This window comes from Canis lupus, chromosome 6, assembly GCF_048164855.1.
Source record: "Canis lupus baileyi chromosome 6, mCanLup2.hap1, whole genome shotgun sequence".
Classification (NCBI taxonomy): domain Eukaryota; kingdom Metazoa; phylum Chordata; class Mammalia; order Carnivora; family Canidae; genus Canis; species Canis lupus.
Genome location: NC_132843.1, coordinates 54,690,122 through 54,708,905, shown reverse-complemented (window position 1 = coordinate 54,708,905; position 18,784 = coordinate 54,690,122). Strand labels below are relative to the sequence as shown.

Here is an 18,784-nt window from a genome sequence, read left to right as displayed (position 1 = left end):
GAGACCCTTTGGAATTTGGCTCTTATTTCAGCCTTTCCTTTGCCAAGCATATAGAATGAATTAGGTGAAGCTCTGTTACAAACGCTCTCTACCCACATTGGTTTCCAATAGAGAGGAGCTGAATGTTTTAAACTCACAGTTTTAACCGAAATGTAAAAATGGTTCTACTTTCAAAACAGAGTTTCACTTCCCTCTTGCATCTGCTCGCCTTTTCCCACCTCATTCCAGTTTTACTTCCCCGTGAGAGAATAAAATTGGAACAAATGTAAACAGGAAGCCTAAAATAAACAGTCTAAATGCATATTTGTAGTCTTTTAATTTCAGGTATTCACATACTGAAGGGGCCTCTGGATCTCATGGCTAAGGCAAATAACGAAGGACCTATCAGGAGCTTCCTTCAATATCATTTTAGCTTTGGTTCCTGGCCCATCTGTACCCACTGGGGCAGAAAGCGAAACCTGCAGATGAGCCAGGCCCAGAGGAGCTGCTCCTATGTAGTGACTCAAGGGCTCTCCAGCCTCCTTTTTCTGCTCTCTTGTCCCTTCTCTTTTATCACCACCACTTCTCTTCCAGGTTCTTAGCACACTCTTGTGCTTCTGATCCCCAGCTTTTAAGAAAAAAGCATCCCATTAATTACTAGGAGATGGAGAGCATGTTAAGGAAAGAACATGAGTTTACAGGCAGACCAGCTGGGAGGTCAGATCTCAGCTCTACAATTCAGCCACATAAAGAAAGGCAAAAAAAAAAAAAAAAAAAGGAAGAAAGAAGAAAGAAAGAAAGACTACTAAACTTCCCTGAGACTTGGTTTCTGCATTTGTGAAAGAGGGAAAATACTGGAGAATGCACATACCAAGTTCCTGGCCCAGATTCAGTACTCAGTAAAATTCTAAGGTGGTTTCTCCTCCTTTCCTGCAGCCAGACTTACAACTCCCCAAAAGTTTTGTCTTTTAAAGTGGACCATATGGAGAGAACAAGGGTTAAGTGGAAACGATGAATTTCTAAAAGAGCAAGTTTAAGCTCTTAGCACCTAGCCTGGGGAGATGTTCTGGGGTATTGCCAGGTTCTCTGAACATGCTGCTCAATACTGTGTTGAGGGTAATGTTTAGAAGGGAGAATAAACATTCCCAAATTTCTCAACTTCTAAACAAAATTAATTATAATTTCTTATTTTTCATTGACCAGCTTCCAAATTGCAGCAAAAATTGCTGCACCTCCACAGTTGGGTTTTATGTGGTACGTTTTAGAAAAGTTTTGGAGGGTGTCTGGGTGGCTTGGTCCAACTCTTGGTTTTGGCTCAAGTCATGACCTCATGGGACCTGAGATGGAGACCAGCATTGGGCTCCACACTCAACAGGGAGTCTGCTTCAGGAATCTCTCCCTCTGCCCCTCCCCTGACACGTGCAGGCACGTGTTCTCTCGAAAGAAAGAAAGAAAGAAAAAGAAAGAAAGAAAGAAAGAAAGAAAGAAAGAAAGAAAGAAAGAAAGAAGAGAAGAAAGAAGGAAAAGCTCTGCAATTTAAATTGTTATAATGTAATGGTATTTGTCATATATTTGTTTTGTGACCATTTTCTCTATTTAATAATTCCAGTTGTCTGATGCTAAATTTAGACTACATATTTAAATCCCACATCAGTGTGATTGGAATCATTTGGGTCTTAGACATTTTTAACACCCTTTAATGTGAAGATTATGAAAGATTTCATAGAGCTGTGTAGTTTTGCCCAACTCTCTCTATAAATACTGGAAGAGATGACTCTTCAATCTATTCTTTCTATTTCTGTATCCATATCAGAGTACATCTTTTGGTACTCTGCAGATTCTGGAAGCCAGAGAAACATTCACCAAAAAGTGTTTTCCTTCTCACAAGATGGAACATTCCAGATAGAAACTTTATACACACGTGGATACACATATAAATGCACACAAAAAATAAAAAAAAATAGCAAGAAATTTGTAATACAAGCTAGATAATTTTTGGTTTAATGGTAGCTTCCACTCTAAATATGAAATGAAGCTCCCATCTACACCAGTAGTGTACACCTATTAATGACCTGAAGTGTTAATGCCCCTTCCAATCTAGGGATTTTTTTGCTTGAACTACAAATTCTTTTTCCTGATCTTAAAAGTCATTTTTAAAATTCTCTCTGAGCTACAGAATGATTCCATATAATTTGTGTTCATCTTTCTTTCTCATTAAATGACTGTAAGCCACTTGAGGCCAGGGACCATGGCAAAATTAACTTCATATTCCCAACATTTAGCAGAGTGCCATTCAAGAGCTTTTTGCATGCCAAGCAACATGTTTGTCATCTGGATTCAGCAGTGAACAAAAATGATAAGGCTCCTGGTCTACCGGATCTTACATAAGGGAATAAATATACAAATAGATATGTAACTATATATTGGAATAGATTCTCCAAGGAAAAAGAAGACAGTGCCGTGACAGAGTATGAAAAGAGAAGGTAATTTAGACCAGAAGGGGAAGTCAGAGGAAGTGTCTCTAAAAAAGTTCCATTTATATTGCATCTTAAGGCTGAGAGGATATAGGCCCTACACTGGAAGGAGCACTCCTCAAAGGAACAGTGGAAAAAGGAACTGTGTGGCAAGAGTGGAGTCCTCAGTATAGGGGAAGGGGGAGGGCAAAGAAGTTAATGAAGGCAAAGATGTAGGAAGAGACCAAGGTGTGGGGGCCATATTTAAGATTTTATATTGTATCCTAAGGGCAACTGTGGCCAGTGAAATGTTTTAAGCAAGAAAGTGACAAGATCCGATTTATGCTTTTAAAAGATTATTCTGGGAGTGTCTGTGAAAAGGTGCTGAAGGAGTGGAGGGAGACAGTGGCAGGGCTTTGTGGCCATCTGGATGAGCAGTGACAATGGCTTAGACCTGGCTGGTTGGTGGCAGTGGGACTAAAGAGAAGGAGGCAGATCTGAGATCTGTTTTGAGACAGGATTAGCAAGAATTGGGGATAGATTGGAAAGGGTGTAATGAAGGGAAGATGGAAGATTACTCCCAGCTTTTTGGCTTGAGTAAAAAGACAGATAAAGGTGGTGTTTTCCAGATGGGTAAGAATGGAACAAGAGCTGTTTTGGGAGAGAGTAATGGGGAGGGGTAGGGAGTGTTACAAACATAATGACCTTCACAACATGCAAAGTAAGCAGGATAGAGTCCTAATCCTATTGAATAGAGAGAAAATAGGCTCATAGGGGTAAAGCAACTAGTCCAGGATTAAACTATTAATAAGTGGCAAACCTGGTCGAAATGCAGATTTTTACTGTTATTGCTGTGGTCACTGTTGTTTTAAGCACTAGTCCAGTAATTCCTATTACAATGCTCTCATTCTTCAGCAAGAAAGTGTTTGAATCTATTACCGAATAATTTTAAGCAACTGATGAGTTTTGCCATTCTGGTACTTGAGGATTTTATCAATTGCCCTGACCAAGTACACCTTCTGCTTAAAAAGTCCATAATGTTTTCTAGATTTGTGTTTTGAAACCCCAAATCATTGTATTTTCCTTAAATGACCACACAAATAACTCCAGAGTACTTACCAAGTTTTTGCTTAAGATATAAAAAAAAATTTTTTTAAGAGAGGGAGAGAGGTGGTGGGGGGAGGGGACTAAGGAGTAGAGGAAGGGGGAAAGAAAAATCCTAAGTAGGTTCCACACCCAGTGCTGACCCCAATGCCAGGCTTCATCTCACAACCCAAAAATCATGATCTGAGCTGAAATCAAGAGCCATACGCTTAGCTGACTGAGTCACCTGCCCCAAGTCAGGTGCCCCACGACATCAAAATTTAATTTAGGTTAATTTAACTGTTCTTTTAGAATTTGGATAACAGAATATTTTCAACATCATGAAATTATATATTCATAAGGTGGGTAAAACCAATATATTCAACTTTCCCAGAAATTATCTCCATTTGAAATTAGAACTGGCTAACTGAAATATAACTCTATTGGGTATTATATAGAGACAAAATATGGAGGGGAATAACAGTCATGGCGTAGAGACAGTGCTATCTGTATATATATATTTATAAAGCAAGTGATCTTCTCATCAGCTTTCCTCTTCTGGGTTCAGCACTTCTCACAAACACCCTGGCATCTGACACAGGACAATGCCTTTCTGCACCCAGTTCCCTTCGGTAAAGGAATTGAGAAAACAGACTAATTCCTTTTTTTTTTTTTAATGGAAATTATGTCTAGTAATTATGATATGAAAATTAGGCTTTAAATTGAAAAATTATCTGCACAAGTAGAAGGGTACAAGAAAATCAGTGCTTATCCTCAAAATGAACTACTGATATTATTCTTTTTTTTTTTAAGATTTTATTTATTTATTCACAAGAGACCCACAAAGACAGAGGCAAAGACACAGGCAGAGGGAGAAGCGGGCTCCATGCAGGGAACCTGACATGGGACTTGATCCCAGGACTCCAGGACCACGCCCTGGGCCAAAGGCAGGCTCTAAACCGCTGAGCCACCCAGGGATCCCCTACTGATACTGTTCTAACACTCAAGTTTTATGATAAAAATTTGCTACCCACTGTAGTAGAAATATTGAAATTTGGGGTCCTTAATCTTTCCTTAAGTGGGCTAAAAGACTGAGTATTTTCAATTTCTCTACTTTTGTTTTCTCTTCCAGAATAAAAACAAAAATCCCATCTTGAGACTGCCTACTGAGGCCAGGAATTTTGATCCCAAGGAAGGTCTCTGCTTTGGCACAACAGATTAAAGGGAGGGGCAGGTGGGGAAAGAGGTCTTTATATGCTCTACCTTAATGAGTACATTAAAATTTCATTTCATCTTTAAAAGGTTCATTAAATTTCATTCATCTTTATTTTTGCTTTTTATGCAGAGCAAGAGAAAAAGAAGTCTATAGAGAAAACTCCTTTAATGAAATTAGTTGAACTTCTTGTTGGATTTGGTTATCTTGTTTTCAAGGAAGTATTTTTTGACATTTAAGCAAAAGGTATGTCTTACTGTTTCTTCTCTGGTACATTTAAAATATATGTGGGGAAAAAAAGAAAATAAATAGTAAAATATATATGATGGTTGGACACCAACATGAAAGGTTCTTATTCAGCATCCCAGACCTCTAATTCCTCATATCCCAATGATGTCAGGTCCAAATAACTTCGTACATCCAAAGTCAATATTACATTGATTTTTATTTTTATTTAGTGAGCTAAAGCATCTTAAGAAAAATTCTTTTTCTCTCTCTCTCTCTCTTTAGCTCCTCTGGCTAGTCTTGGAGAAAGAAGAAAAAAAAAGAAAAGAAAAGAAAAGAAAAGAAAAGAAAAGAAAAGAAAAGAAAAGAAAAGAAAAGAAAAGAAAAGAAAAGGAAAGAAGAAAAGAAAAGAAAGAAAAGAAAAGAAAAGAAAAGAAAAGAAAAGAAAAGAAAAGAAAAGAAAAACACTCTAATGCTCCTTTTCCCTCTTAACCAGACTTCACTTCCCATCTTAACAGCTTCTTCCACACTAGACAATTTAATCCTGTCTATTTCTAATAATAGGACTTTGTAGTTCGTGACAGCCGAAAACTCAAGAAAATGGACATTCTTGAAAGCGCTTCTAGATTATCTTCAAACGCAAGGTGTTGTGTTGTGGTGATAGCCATCAAGAACAGCCATCAGGCAGATTGATTCATCAACACTCAATGAGTTAATTAAAAAACAAGGACACCAAAAGAACATACACAGTTATGTTCAATATGAGCTTTGCCTAATTCAGTTTTAGTCAGAGACCATTGGTTCTTTCAAATAACTCGTTTATTTTTGAGAAAAAAAATCCTGTCTTCAGACAGGATATGGGGGAGGAGTTAAGGGGTGATGTTTTACACATGCACATCTGGATACAGTCCAATTATTTCCCTTAAACATTCCCCCAGTTGTTTTCATTTTGCTCCATGCTTTGGCATTCATAAATTTGTGAGATTAATTGTGTGTCAGCAGTCTGCAGGCCTGGAGCTGGGCACTACTTTAATAGCAATACAGCTACAAAACAACTCTATAGAGAAATATATTCACATTTTTAAAAAGGAAAGCATAGCCACATATTTCATTTCTGTTTAATATTGTGGCACTGACACTATACATAAAGAAAGTAGTGTAGTCTTTTAGAGAACTGCCCTGCTAGCAAGATATATATATATATATATATATTCAACTGTTTTAACATAAGAAAGGATTCATCAAGAATACAATGGAGAGTTCCTGGGCATTTGTTTCTTGTTTTCATCTGATCATTTTGAGAAGACTGTTCCTTGTCCTGGAAAGTGCCAACAATTAAAATCATCTTTGCCAAAAGAACAAATTTATCTCAGACATGATGTAAAAGTATCTTTTTTATTATTTATATTTTGAGAAGTCTCACATGCTCTCCAAACTACTGTTATAAATTAAATGTTTATGTCCCTAAAAATTCATATACTGAAACCTAACCCCCATGTGATAGTACTAAGAGGGGTGAGGCCTCTGGGAATCGATCAGGTCATGAGGGGGAAGCCTTCCTGAATAGGGCTAGTGCACTTATAAAAGAGACTCCAGAGAGCTTCCTTATCCTTTCTGCCATGCAAGGATACAGAGAGATGATAGTCTATGAACCAGGATACAGGCCCTCCCTCACCAGGCACTGAATCTGCCGTACCCTGATCTCGGACTTCCAACCTCCAGAAATGTGAGCAATAAACTTCTGTTGTTTATAAGCCATCCAGTATATGGTTTCTGTGATAGTAGACCAAACACACTAAGACATCTATTTTTATGTGAAAAGTGAAACTGGAAACACCTTGCCTTGATGTTTGGACCTCACAGTCTAGCTTATAAGCCAAGTGAAGGAAGAGCTGTGCGCCTCAGAACTTGGTATTGCAGCTGTACTAGGTAAGTGCCGGGTAAATGCTGCTTAATAAGGAAAGAACTATTTTTAAATATTGGTAACAAGACAACTTATTCTTGTTTGACGTAATCTTTCATTACATAGTTGACTAGGAAATAAACCTATCAGATGTGGCTTTTTCACAGGTAAACACCACAGGCCACAAGAAGGCAAATTTCCATGCGTATACATGACCCAGTAGAGTGTTCTGGGTCAAAGTTCTAGGACTGGCAATATCATTAGGGGAAAGATATGAACAGCTTCTCCCTTAACTCTCCACAAAAACACAGCCATTGGAGAAGCATGCAGTACTTCTTCAGGTAATAACTAGAGCTAAAATAAGCAGTAGATATCCCTGCAGAAAAGGAGGAAGAAAAGCTTTTATATTCCTATCTTCGACTAAGCTGTATGATGGGAAGTTTTACCTAAATCAAACTATAATCTAGCAGTAAACTCCTAGTTATAAAAGCAACAAGATGTACTGTGGTTATTGCATTGTATCCACTTAACCTTAGACTATTTATCAGAATCTTTTTAACATGGGTAATATTTGAAGTTTGCTGAAAAAATCACTCACTCTCCTTTGGCCTTGATTTCTTCTCCTGCAAAATGAAGTGAAAGAAAAAAAAAATCAACCCTATCTACTTCACAAGGTGATGGTGAGGATCAAATGGATGAGACCAAGAATGGCTAAGCAATCTAAACCATGAGGCACAAACAAATATTACACTCCGTAAAACATTACTAACCATTTTATTTTCTACTCATGGCTCAACAGTGAAAACAAAAAATACATAATAGTTTATCGTTTTTATATATATCTTGTTACTAATCTCAAGACTAACTGGAACTAGTTCACATAGACTGGTAACATGTTCACAAAGGTGAGATGTCTACCTGGCAAACTTCCATGTTCATACTAAAGTAACATGAGAGAGGCCTGTTAACAGAAGGTAATGCTGTTTTGAAAATAATATAAATTTGACTCAGAGACATGATATGATGTTGGTACAATATTTACAGATGCAGTTATGTTTTCTCTAATCAAACTTATTTTCATTGCTCAGCTTATATCTAAGTAACTGTGGTGCTATATTTATTCAAATCCCTGCTACATGGGCAAAAAAGCTAATCTCTCAGAGCAATCATTTCCTTATACATAAAAAGATAATAATACCTCCTGTCAAGGTTATTGTGAAGATTAAGAGGGTATGAAGCAGTATTTTTCACATACAGGTCACTCTGTATTTACTGGTTATATCTCAAGAATTGTTGAGTTCATATTTCCAAAACTATGTTGGGAAAATAAGTCGAGAATTAAATAAGGCTACAAATAATCCAAATGCAAATGATTAAGTAAGCATCACTAAAATACATATATATTTATATATATTGCCTCCATATGTATTTTTCTTAGGAAGTTCACGTGAGTCATAGAGAAGCTGAAATAAACAGCAAAAAACTTCTTCCTCTCTTCAATCTTGAATTCAAAAGTCATAATACTATTTTAATAAAATAATGGTTTCAATCATTGTAAAAATGATGATAAGCATAACTAATATTTACATGATCCTTTAACTTTTCAAGGCATGTTCATCATATCTATTATTTTATTTTGATTTCCTGAACAACACTGTAAGAGTACTAACATCATCTTGAATTCTACATCTGATTAAAACCTACTAGGAGAAACAACTTGTCAAAACTGAGACCCAGCAGGGCTGGTCAGAAAAAATTGTGAGACCACCATTTACCAAATACTACCTCATCACTCATAAACCAAAGGTCACAGATGACAATCAGGCACCACTAGTAATAAACAAGAATTTTGAATTCCAGCCCACACAGGGGGATGCTTTCTATAAATACAAAATTAGAGGTGACCATCTGAATGTAGGCTTCTCAAACCAACCATGTTGGCAATCAACCTTCAAGTTCATTGCATTCACAGTATGTACTCATAACTGCTGCTAACATCTTGGATTCACACTCAATTCTTATCCAGCATCTTCAAGCACTTTATATTTTAGGCTAGAAGATCACTATTTTTGCTTTGCTTTATGGGCTGAGACGTAAAGTGATATAGCCCTGATATATGGTAGAATAACTTAGACTCTGCTGATTTCATTTCATCGCCAGAAAAATCACTCTTCAACCCACAGCAATCCCACTTATGTCCTTACCATCATACCAACAATGAAATCCTAAATATCACTGTTGATAAATTAATCATAAAGTCCAGTGACCTATTCTTAAGTCTTCTCATTAAAATCATAGTGATTGCCATCGACAGGGTAATGCTGAGAAGATGTGTACTTAAGAAGACCCAAGGAAGACATTTCTGTCTGCTTCAGTCTTACTGGGTCTGAGACCATGTTATTGTCAGCATTTCCTCTGGGTTGGCTGTGAGAACACTTACAGCCAAAGCATTCGGGGCTTTACATATGCAATTATGTATCCTGTAGCATCATACCTTTCTGTCTCAGGTCACAATTTCATCCCTCACTTATATGCTAACTCTCCACAAGGAAGTCTTATATCCTAAATTTTTCTGAACATTTTCACTTACGCAACTAAATTTCAAAGAGTACAAGAAACTTTTAAAAACTGATTCTTATTGTAAACATCCCATTTTCAGAATTACACCATTGTTCTAGCAAACTCAAAACACCATCATCCAACTTTTCAGTTTCCCTCTCCCTTGAATGGATTTGGCCACCTGGCCCTATTGAGTTTCTTTTGTAGTTTTACCTTTATTCTTTGCTGTCCCTTCCTATGTTCACAGACCTAGAGGAGGATTTCATTGTTACATCTAATTTTACTATTTTTGATATTACATCTATTTTTCGTCCCTCCAATCTCCCTGTTTTCTAATATATCAAAACAAGGTAAATCTTATTATTTTGAGTTGGTTCCCTACTGAGAACTCTCCAGATCAAAAACTCTCAAGGGTTCCCTACTGAGAAGTGAATTAGAATAGCATTCAAACCTTCCACAATCTCCCCTTGAACTACCATTTCAACTCTGTTTTAGTTATCTTTTATGGCATAACAAATTGCCCCCAAGTGAAGCGCTCTAAATAATATACATTTGTTACCTCATAATTTCTGTAGGCCAGGAATCTGTGATTGGCTTAGCCAGGTGATTTTGGCTCAGGGTCCCCCATGGGTTGCAATCAAGCTGCTAGATGGAGCTGTAGTCATCTGGAAGGCTCAAGGGTTTGGGGAGGAGGGAGTGTTCTGCTTCCAAGTTCACTCACATGGGTAACTGACAGGTCTCATTTCCTTGTTGGCTATTGGCTAGACACTTCAGTACTTTGCCACATGGGCCTTTCCTTAGGTTGCCTATATGTCCTTACGACATGGCAGCTGGACACAGTGAATGATCACAGAAAAAAGGACTCAATGCAGAAACTTCAGTCTTTTATAATGTTATTGCCTCAGAAGTGGTAAACCTTCATTTCTGCCATAGTCTGTTGGTTACTGTGTTAGTTTCCTATTGCTGCTGTCACCAATTACTACAAACTTGGTGGCTTAAAGCAACACAATTTTTTTCATCTTACAGTTCTAGAGAACAGAAGTCTAAAATGAGTTGGAAGTGATGCATTCTTTTTGGAGGCACTAGAGAAGAATCCTTTTCCTTTTTTTCCAGCTTCTAGAGGCCACCTACATTCATTGGCTTGTGGTCCCTTCCTCCATCTTCTTCCAAAGTCAATAAGAACTTCTCTCATCTCTGATATTTGCTTCCATCCGTATATCTTCTTTTTAATGCTAAGTCTACTAAGTCCCTCTTACAGTGACCTGTGATTACACTGGGTTCCTCCAGGTAGTCCAAGATAATCTTCCCATCTCAAAAATTCCTAACTTATTCACAAATCACATATTCAAACTCCCTCCTGACATATAATCTAACATATTTACAGGCTCTGGAGATTAGGACATGCACATCTTTGGGCTAAGGCAGTGGAGTACTTACTGAATCCACCAAAATCATGTAAATCAACCCTGGTTGATGCTGGGGAGGGATTATTCAAGGATGTGTAGAGATATTATTGGGGACTGGCTACCACAAAACCTACCTTCTCATTTTCCCAATCTTGAGCACACTTTGATCCTTTTGACTGGACCTGTCTAAGTTTTACTTATCATTAAAATATATCTTATAATAGAGCAAATATTGTTAAACCTCTATTGTCATCATAAAGGGTATACTGGTACTCACTGTAAAATTCCTTTATCTTTTCAATGTTTGGAAATTTTCACAATAAAATGGCATAAAATTAAGCCTCAGCTTCATGAAATATTTCTTACAATTAGTTCTCAGAGGATTGTCTTTCCTCCAGTCTCTTATTCATACTTATTATGTACATTACTCACTTGGTTTCAAATACTACAACTTTCCTAATGTCACTGAAATTAAATATATGAATGGATACTTCCATATGCTACCATTAGATCTTCAGGAAATAAAGACTACACCAGACATCTTTACTCAATTGTCCCCCATGGAAACATCTATAGGGGCACAATCTATAAGTAAAAATCATCATCAATAGGTTTGAGTTAGTAACATATGATGTCCTTTATCAGTTTACTTGCAATAACTTTTAAGTTAAAGACAAAAATCAAGGTGCACACTCCTGGGTAAGAAGGATATTGTTTGCAAACAAAGATAATACTGATTCATGGTCAGTATATCACTATTTTTCCAAAAGTGGAAATACATTTGTGTTGATCCAGTCATGCTCTTTATTCTGTTTCCCATGCAAACAATGACAATAATTTGGAAGATGCCTGAGCAAAGACAGGGGAGAGTGTGTAGCAATGAAAAAGATAGATTATTATGAATAGTTGGCTTATTAGAACACAGCATGCCTTAGTTAACTCAATTTACTCCATATGGAATAAGATAATTTTTAAAAATCAGTACTTCCACAAGTCAATGGTGATCTCACTGTTTAAATGTCTCTTCTTGAAAAATATAAAGCAATTTAGACAAATAAGCACCTTTTTGATACTTTTTGTGATATCTCATTCAGAACATGCTTGCTAATGCCCATAATGAATGCTTATTGGAAGTACCTTTAATATTTGAAAATACAGCTGAAGCACAGCAATATCTTTCACCATTGATGAAAACATACAATAAAAACATAAATGATCTATTTGCAGTCTACGTGCCATCCATAGCACAGTCTACCAACCCTTCATCACTAGACATTGCTCTTACAAGGAACTTTAGCAGTCTTTTTCTGATATAAGGTAAATTAACAAATTGTATTAAACAGTAAAAAAGGAAATCCTAAGCATGGCACCAGGTCTAAGTAGAACACTAAGGCATTTGTTCAAAAATGTCAGCCAAAGAAGATAAATTACCAAGGTGTAACTTGTCAGGCCCTTCTAAACCAAACAGTAAAAATCAAAAGTTGGTGTCTAAGTCCTAGATGCTGCCAAGGAAAAAAGTGTTTTTGGTCTCAAATCTTCTCCATTCACTTATGGACACATTTATTTCAAAACAGAGCATATTCACTTGACAATGGACCCACAGTTAAGCAGGAAAGGTCTCAAAACCTCATATTTAAAACTTAAACTTATGCTCCATTAATTTATATTTCCTTCCCGAGTTGATGGACTCAAGCCCAGGAAAAAAGAAAAAAAGCCTCATTCTATATTTAATCATTAAATTTATTTAAGGTTCAACTATATAGTACTTAGAATGTTAAAAATATTCTCTAATATTTGAAAGTATAATAGTCTCCCTTCATTTTCTATGGAGCATATGCTATAAAGAATTGCATCATTTTAAATATATTTTAAATCAATTGATTTAGTTTTTTTCAGAATATAAGCTTATGGACACCACTGCTGCCTCATCGTGATTTCAAGTTCAGCATTTAAGATGCTCATTTCCTCTTAGTATGTGGACTCTAAATACTGTTGTGAGAGCTTGGTCCTGGCCATAAGATCTAGGAGGCTTGTCTGCGGGTGTCTTCACTTAAGGATGAATACACTTTCATATTCATCTTGTAACATAAAATTGGAAGCCTAGCAAAATTAATGCATGTTAAAGCTGGGATGGCAAACATAAAGTCTATAATCAACTTAACTGTTAACTCTAAATTTTACTACTTTTTAATAAAAGTAAATTTAACCATAGTTTCATTCCTTCTTAATTTATCCTGAAATCATTCCTTGGTACAAGGGTTCTCCCTGCTTAACTTCATAGTTAAAAAGCTTTCTTTTGAGACTAAGTTTTATATATTTTCAATTGGACATCTTTGCCCACATGGATCACATGTTTGTGAATCTCAGTATCCCAAACTGAAATAATTATTATCCCTAGCATTCATATTACCTGCACCTTCTCCTGGGTCCTCTGTTTGGTTATAGATACTGTCATTCTGCCTATTTGCTTAAACAAAAACCTTGGAATCACCCCCTCTCCCTCTCTCAACTCCCTCACCCAATTGCTCAATCAGAAGTTTGTCAAGTCTATGACTTTACCATCTCTTTTCCTTCACTTTTTCTCCATCTTCACTGACAGCACCTTAGTTCTGGCATGCATCATCCTTCATACACAAAACAATAACTTCTTAAATGTTCTCCCTGTCTTGGGACACTTGGGTGGCTCAGTGGTTGAGCATCTGCCTTCGGCTCAGGGCATGATCCCAGGGTCCTGTGATAAGAGTCCTTCATCAGGCTCCCCTCAGGGAACCTTCTTCTCCCTCTGCTTATGTCTCTGCCTCTCTCTGTGTACCTCATAAATAAATAAATAAAATCTTTAAAAAATAATGTTCTCCTTGTTTCCAGTTTTTCCTCACTCAAGCCACCCTCTGCACCTCTACTAGAATTATGTCTCCAACACACAAGCTCATTTCCTTCAAGAACTCTCCACCACCTATAACCATAGCTCACCATCTTTCTCTGTGCATCACACTATTTACAACTCACTTTCCTCACTCAAGCCACCCTCTGCACCTCTACTAGAATTATGTCTCCAACACACAAGCTCATTTCCTTCAAGAACTCTCCACCACCTATAACCATAGCTCACCATCTTTCTCTGTGCATCACACTATTTACAACTCACTTTCACATGCATCAGTAGAATACCATGTATTCACAGGTGAAACAAGAATGAGAAGTTCATGGAAGTTCTCCTATGAGGGGTTTGGTGTTCCTTATTAGGCAGCAGCAATACCCCAGTTATGAACCACTTACCGGAATGACTGGGTTTTTCTCCCAGAAGGCTCCCTACCTGGCACCCCTTTACATTCCACACACGTTTCCCATCATTCTTCTCAAGGAACTCTGTTTATTCCCTCAACAAATATTTACTCATTCATAAATAGCAAGTACCTCTTATTCACCAAGCACCAGGTGCTGTTCTCTGGTCACATGTAAAGGTTCCCTAAATACATGACTCTTTCATACTCCCAAGCCTCTATACTTGAGATTTCTTGTGTCCGGAATACAAGTCCACATCCCCTCTTTGTGGCCTTCCTCAACAAGGTAGAGAATAAAAATTCAAGGATTGCTATTTAGGTATTGTTTTGTTTCATTAGCACTGCCCTATTTATTTTTATCTATCATCTAGATACAGAAATTGGCACAACTCAGGAGGACTATACAATAAATATTAGTTAAGTCAATCTGACAAATACTATTCAATATTTTCATCAGCCTAACTTTTCTGTGTAAAGTTGAAATCAGCACATTTTCCAAAGAATGTCTGCATCCCCTCACTCACCACCAAGGAGAAGCTGGTACTGAGATCTTACAGAGCAGGGTAGACAGTATACAGCTCTACTGCTTGATTATTTTAAATGAAAAATAAGAAGTAAATAAGAATTTCAGACAAAATATACACTGACCTATTTCCCTTTCTTCTGTGAAGTCATATCTTCCGAAGAGGTAAATTTTGACTTAGGTAGACTCATTCTTGTATTCTTCTCATATACTTTTATCATATGACATTAAATTCTATTTTTAAAAAAATGTAATAAAGTGTCCACTAACATGACCATAACTGACTAAAAAGAAATCATTCTATTGCTTATTTGTTCCTAGAAAATCAAAATAGCTGAGATGAATAAGGATGACAATACAGAATAAGTATGGGGCGGGGATAATCAATATCACTAGTTAATTCATACCACTTACAAACTCTCTGCTTGAAATTATGTGCTATTCTTCACAGCTTCCTTTTGACTCAGAACAACTGGAGGTATGTTCTTTGAAGCACCAAACTAATTAATCTTTGTTTCTCAGAAGTTCTGTTGAAAAGGATCCAGGATATAGAAAGAGATTGTGAATTCAATAATGGGCAGAGGTGAAAACTCCAAGCCAATGAAGAATAATATAACTATTTCCAACAGCGTAGAAATATCACCTTGGTTAGATTTTTAGTTTAGCATAAATGAGGACAGAGCTGGCATGATTCCCAGTGACTCAGAAATTCAATTTTTCTTCTTTATGATTTGGTTGCCAAAAGGTACAATGCACCAGCTTTCTTCAAACATGGACTCTTAAGAACTCATGTCAGGGTAGATAGCCAGACTAGAGGAGGTCAGACATAAAGAACTCTGGCCCAAACGTTCCCTGGCTCTTTTAGCCAAGAAAAGAAAAACAAAACTATCACAAAACAAACAAGAACACTGCGGTGTGCCATCCATAAATTCTAAGCAAATTACTCCAAAGTGACCGTCTTTAGAAAAGAATTATAATAATATACTGACAATGACACCACCAATAAACACTGAAGTCCTTACCATATTCCAGGTGCTATGTTATGGGCTTTACATATATGAATTCATTTAATCCTATTTTCATTCACATTCTATAGATATGAAACTGAGGAGGAAGAGAGAGATTAAGGCCCCAAGTCTCACAGCTAGTCAGCGGCTGCCTAGCTGGGAGTCTGCCCCATTCACTTCAGCCCTCCCAGTCAGGCGTTAAAAGCTTGAGTCCAACACACCTGTGTTCAAACAACAGCTTTGCCATTTATTAGCTGTGAGACATGAAGCAAGGTACCTGAACCTCCCAAGCCTATTTCCTCATCTACTAAATGAGGATATTAATGGTACCCCCTACTTGAAAAGGTTATTGTAAAGATGTAAAAAACAATGCATTTAACATATACCCTATGCTTCAAGTATATGAACTTAAAACATACATAGAACAAAACCAAGAAATTCTAATGCTTTTCACGTGATATTCTTTTATTGTCTGATCCTTTCCTTCTGAAAACACTTACGTAAAAGCTAATTTGCTTTTACAGTACATAGATGTCTAGCTCCTTCTAGACCTGCTTCTTAAACATACTTAGAAAAAAATGCAACTAAGTTTATAAACAGAGCTGCAAGGGATTTTGCTTCACATACTGCAAAAACCAACATTTGCCATGAGTTTTGCTCTCAGTTCTTTGATGAGGCTACCAAAACAGGAAGTCAAATTTCTTCACAAGAAGAAAAAGAAACAAGATAATGGGTATTTCATTTAAATATAACAACAAACTATTTCCCGGTTATAAAAACTGATATTCATATCAAACAATTAGTTCAATGTCACCCAGTCAGAAAATGGAATGTGAGTCTATGTCCAGAGCTGCAAACACTACAGGTTTGCAGTGAAGTTTTAAGTTCCCTAAGATCTTTCTAAGGTTTCTTCCTACCCTCAAGTTCAAATTAACTATCTCCAAGCTACCTTCCAGTTCCTAAGACTCGAGCTAACCAGAATATTTTTACCAGAGTAGTTTTTAAAAAAGACAACTTGGTCAAGGCTCATCAGCCAATAGTGGTCACATTTAGAGAGCTTAACGAGCCAAAAAAGTCGGTGAATAGCTCACCATTTGAAAACCAAATACCCTTAGGCAAAAAGTTGTTTTTCCTAAAATCTATAGCCCAGAAGGGAGGATGAAAAGATTATATGATTTTTTAGGATTTCATGAAAAAAAATACAGAGACTATTTCTCTCCTGTAAAGCAGCAGTCACAGAAATGTAGCTAAGAAGCTAAGAAGATTGGACTTTGAGCAGCCCCAGAGCCCAAATGACACAAAGAGGAAGGAATATTTGAACCCATTCAAGCTCTGGGAGGGCCTAACCTCAGCCCACTTTGGTTGATGGAGAATTGGAAGAGATCTAGTTCTTAAGAGTCTCTGGAACGAAGGGAAATGCCACTCGATATGGAATTCCACCCCAGACAGAGTGCAGAAACAGGGAAGGAATCTGCCTTATAACAGGAGTTGAATGGTGGCAATAACTAAGCCAGACATGCTATGGAGAAACTTTGTCAGTTAGGTAAAATCTGAACCATGTGAATCATTGTTTAAAAGAAAAGGCTAATGTACATATCCAAAGATGACTACTATATTAACCACCCCCGACTATTTATCAATCACAAATAAACATTTACTCCACTAGACCTTTGAAAATTCAAAGGCAAAAGAACCATATTCATCCCAAAATATATGCCAAGTTTATCACTTGAAGCTATAGTGTAAACACCTTCTTTGTGGATTCATCCACCTATGCTTATTGCAATTTGGCTCATAGGACTTGATAACTTATAAATGATTTTAAAATGTCTTAAGTGCTCGTCACTACATGTCTCCACAAGCAATATGACTGTGGGAGGGGCCTGTCTCATGTGGATTTGACCAGGGACACCTTGAAAATCTAATATCTGCATTAGGGCTTCCCATGCAGAGATCTGCTGTGCATTTAATACTTCCAATGAGGCAAAGAAGGCTACAACAGGAAGAGAATACTTTCAACTAAGCCATGTCTCTCAGGGATCCCATATACTTCAATTGCTTTGTGGAGACAATCCAGGGCATTTGGTTGCTCATGAGCAATTCTAATCACTCCAGCACCCTGTGGTAATCCAGACACATACTTGGAATTTTTCCAGAGAGCTGTTCTCAATCAGGCAATTGTCTTGATAATAGAACAACTCAGCCCTGTTTTAAGTGTCCATCCTGCTATAGCCAGTGAACCTTTTGCTAAAATATGCAAGGTTCTTTCCATCCTCTGTGTTAACATATACAGGAAGAAGTAATGGGCCATAATGCAGAAATAGGTGTGCTTCCTTATTTTTCCACTCTAGTGTAGTTAAACTTTCAAGAAAAAGCTGATAAAATGATAGGGAGACTGTGTAGAATAACTTTTAATGAACAATTGGAAGAGACACCCATTCATTCAACAAGTATTCACCTAGTACCCACTACAAACTATTTTAAGTCAGGGGATCCCTGGGTGGCGCAGCAGTTTAGCGCCTGCCTTTGGCCCAGGGCGCGATCCTGGAGACCCGGGATCGAATCCCACGTCGGGCTCCCGGTGCATGGAGCCTGCTTCTCCCTCTGCCTGTGTCTCTGCCTCTCTCTCTCTCTCTGACTATCATAAATAAATAAAAATTAAAAAAAAAATTAACAAACTATTTTAAGTCAATTATAATATAGGTAGTTAAAGCCATAAGGAATTATTTTTTTTATTTTGAAACAGAACAAAGCTGTGCTAATGTTCAGCAAACTACGTAACATCCATGAAATCTAACAAGTATAATTACTACCGGAGATGCTATGTTCATGTTTTCCCTTTGTAGTCTTTTATCTGAAGAACCCAAACCCTCAGAGCATCAGGAATTAATCTCCACTTTGCAGGAAATTGCACTTAAAAAAATCTTACTGTGGTAATATAAGTTATCAAGACAAAGTTTAAGAACTGAAGAGTGTCTCTATTTCAACTTCTTATGAGATATTTTGGAGAAGTGCGAGCTAAATAACAGTAGCTGGATTCAAAATTTCAGTACCCTGATTTTTTAAAAAGATTTTATTTATTTATTCATGAGACACACACACATACACACACACACAGAGGCAGAGACACAGGCAGAGGGAGAAGCAGACTC

General features: G+C 37.1%; 1 protein-coding gene across 9 annotated transcripts in view; it reads right to left on the bottom strand.

The window, feature by feature from the left end:
• Positions 1-18,784, bottom strand: part of DNM3 (dynamin 3) — a 547,902-nt gene that overhangs the window by 208,213 nt on the left and 320,905 nt on the right. The window lies entirely within an intron of this gene.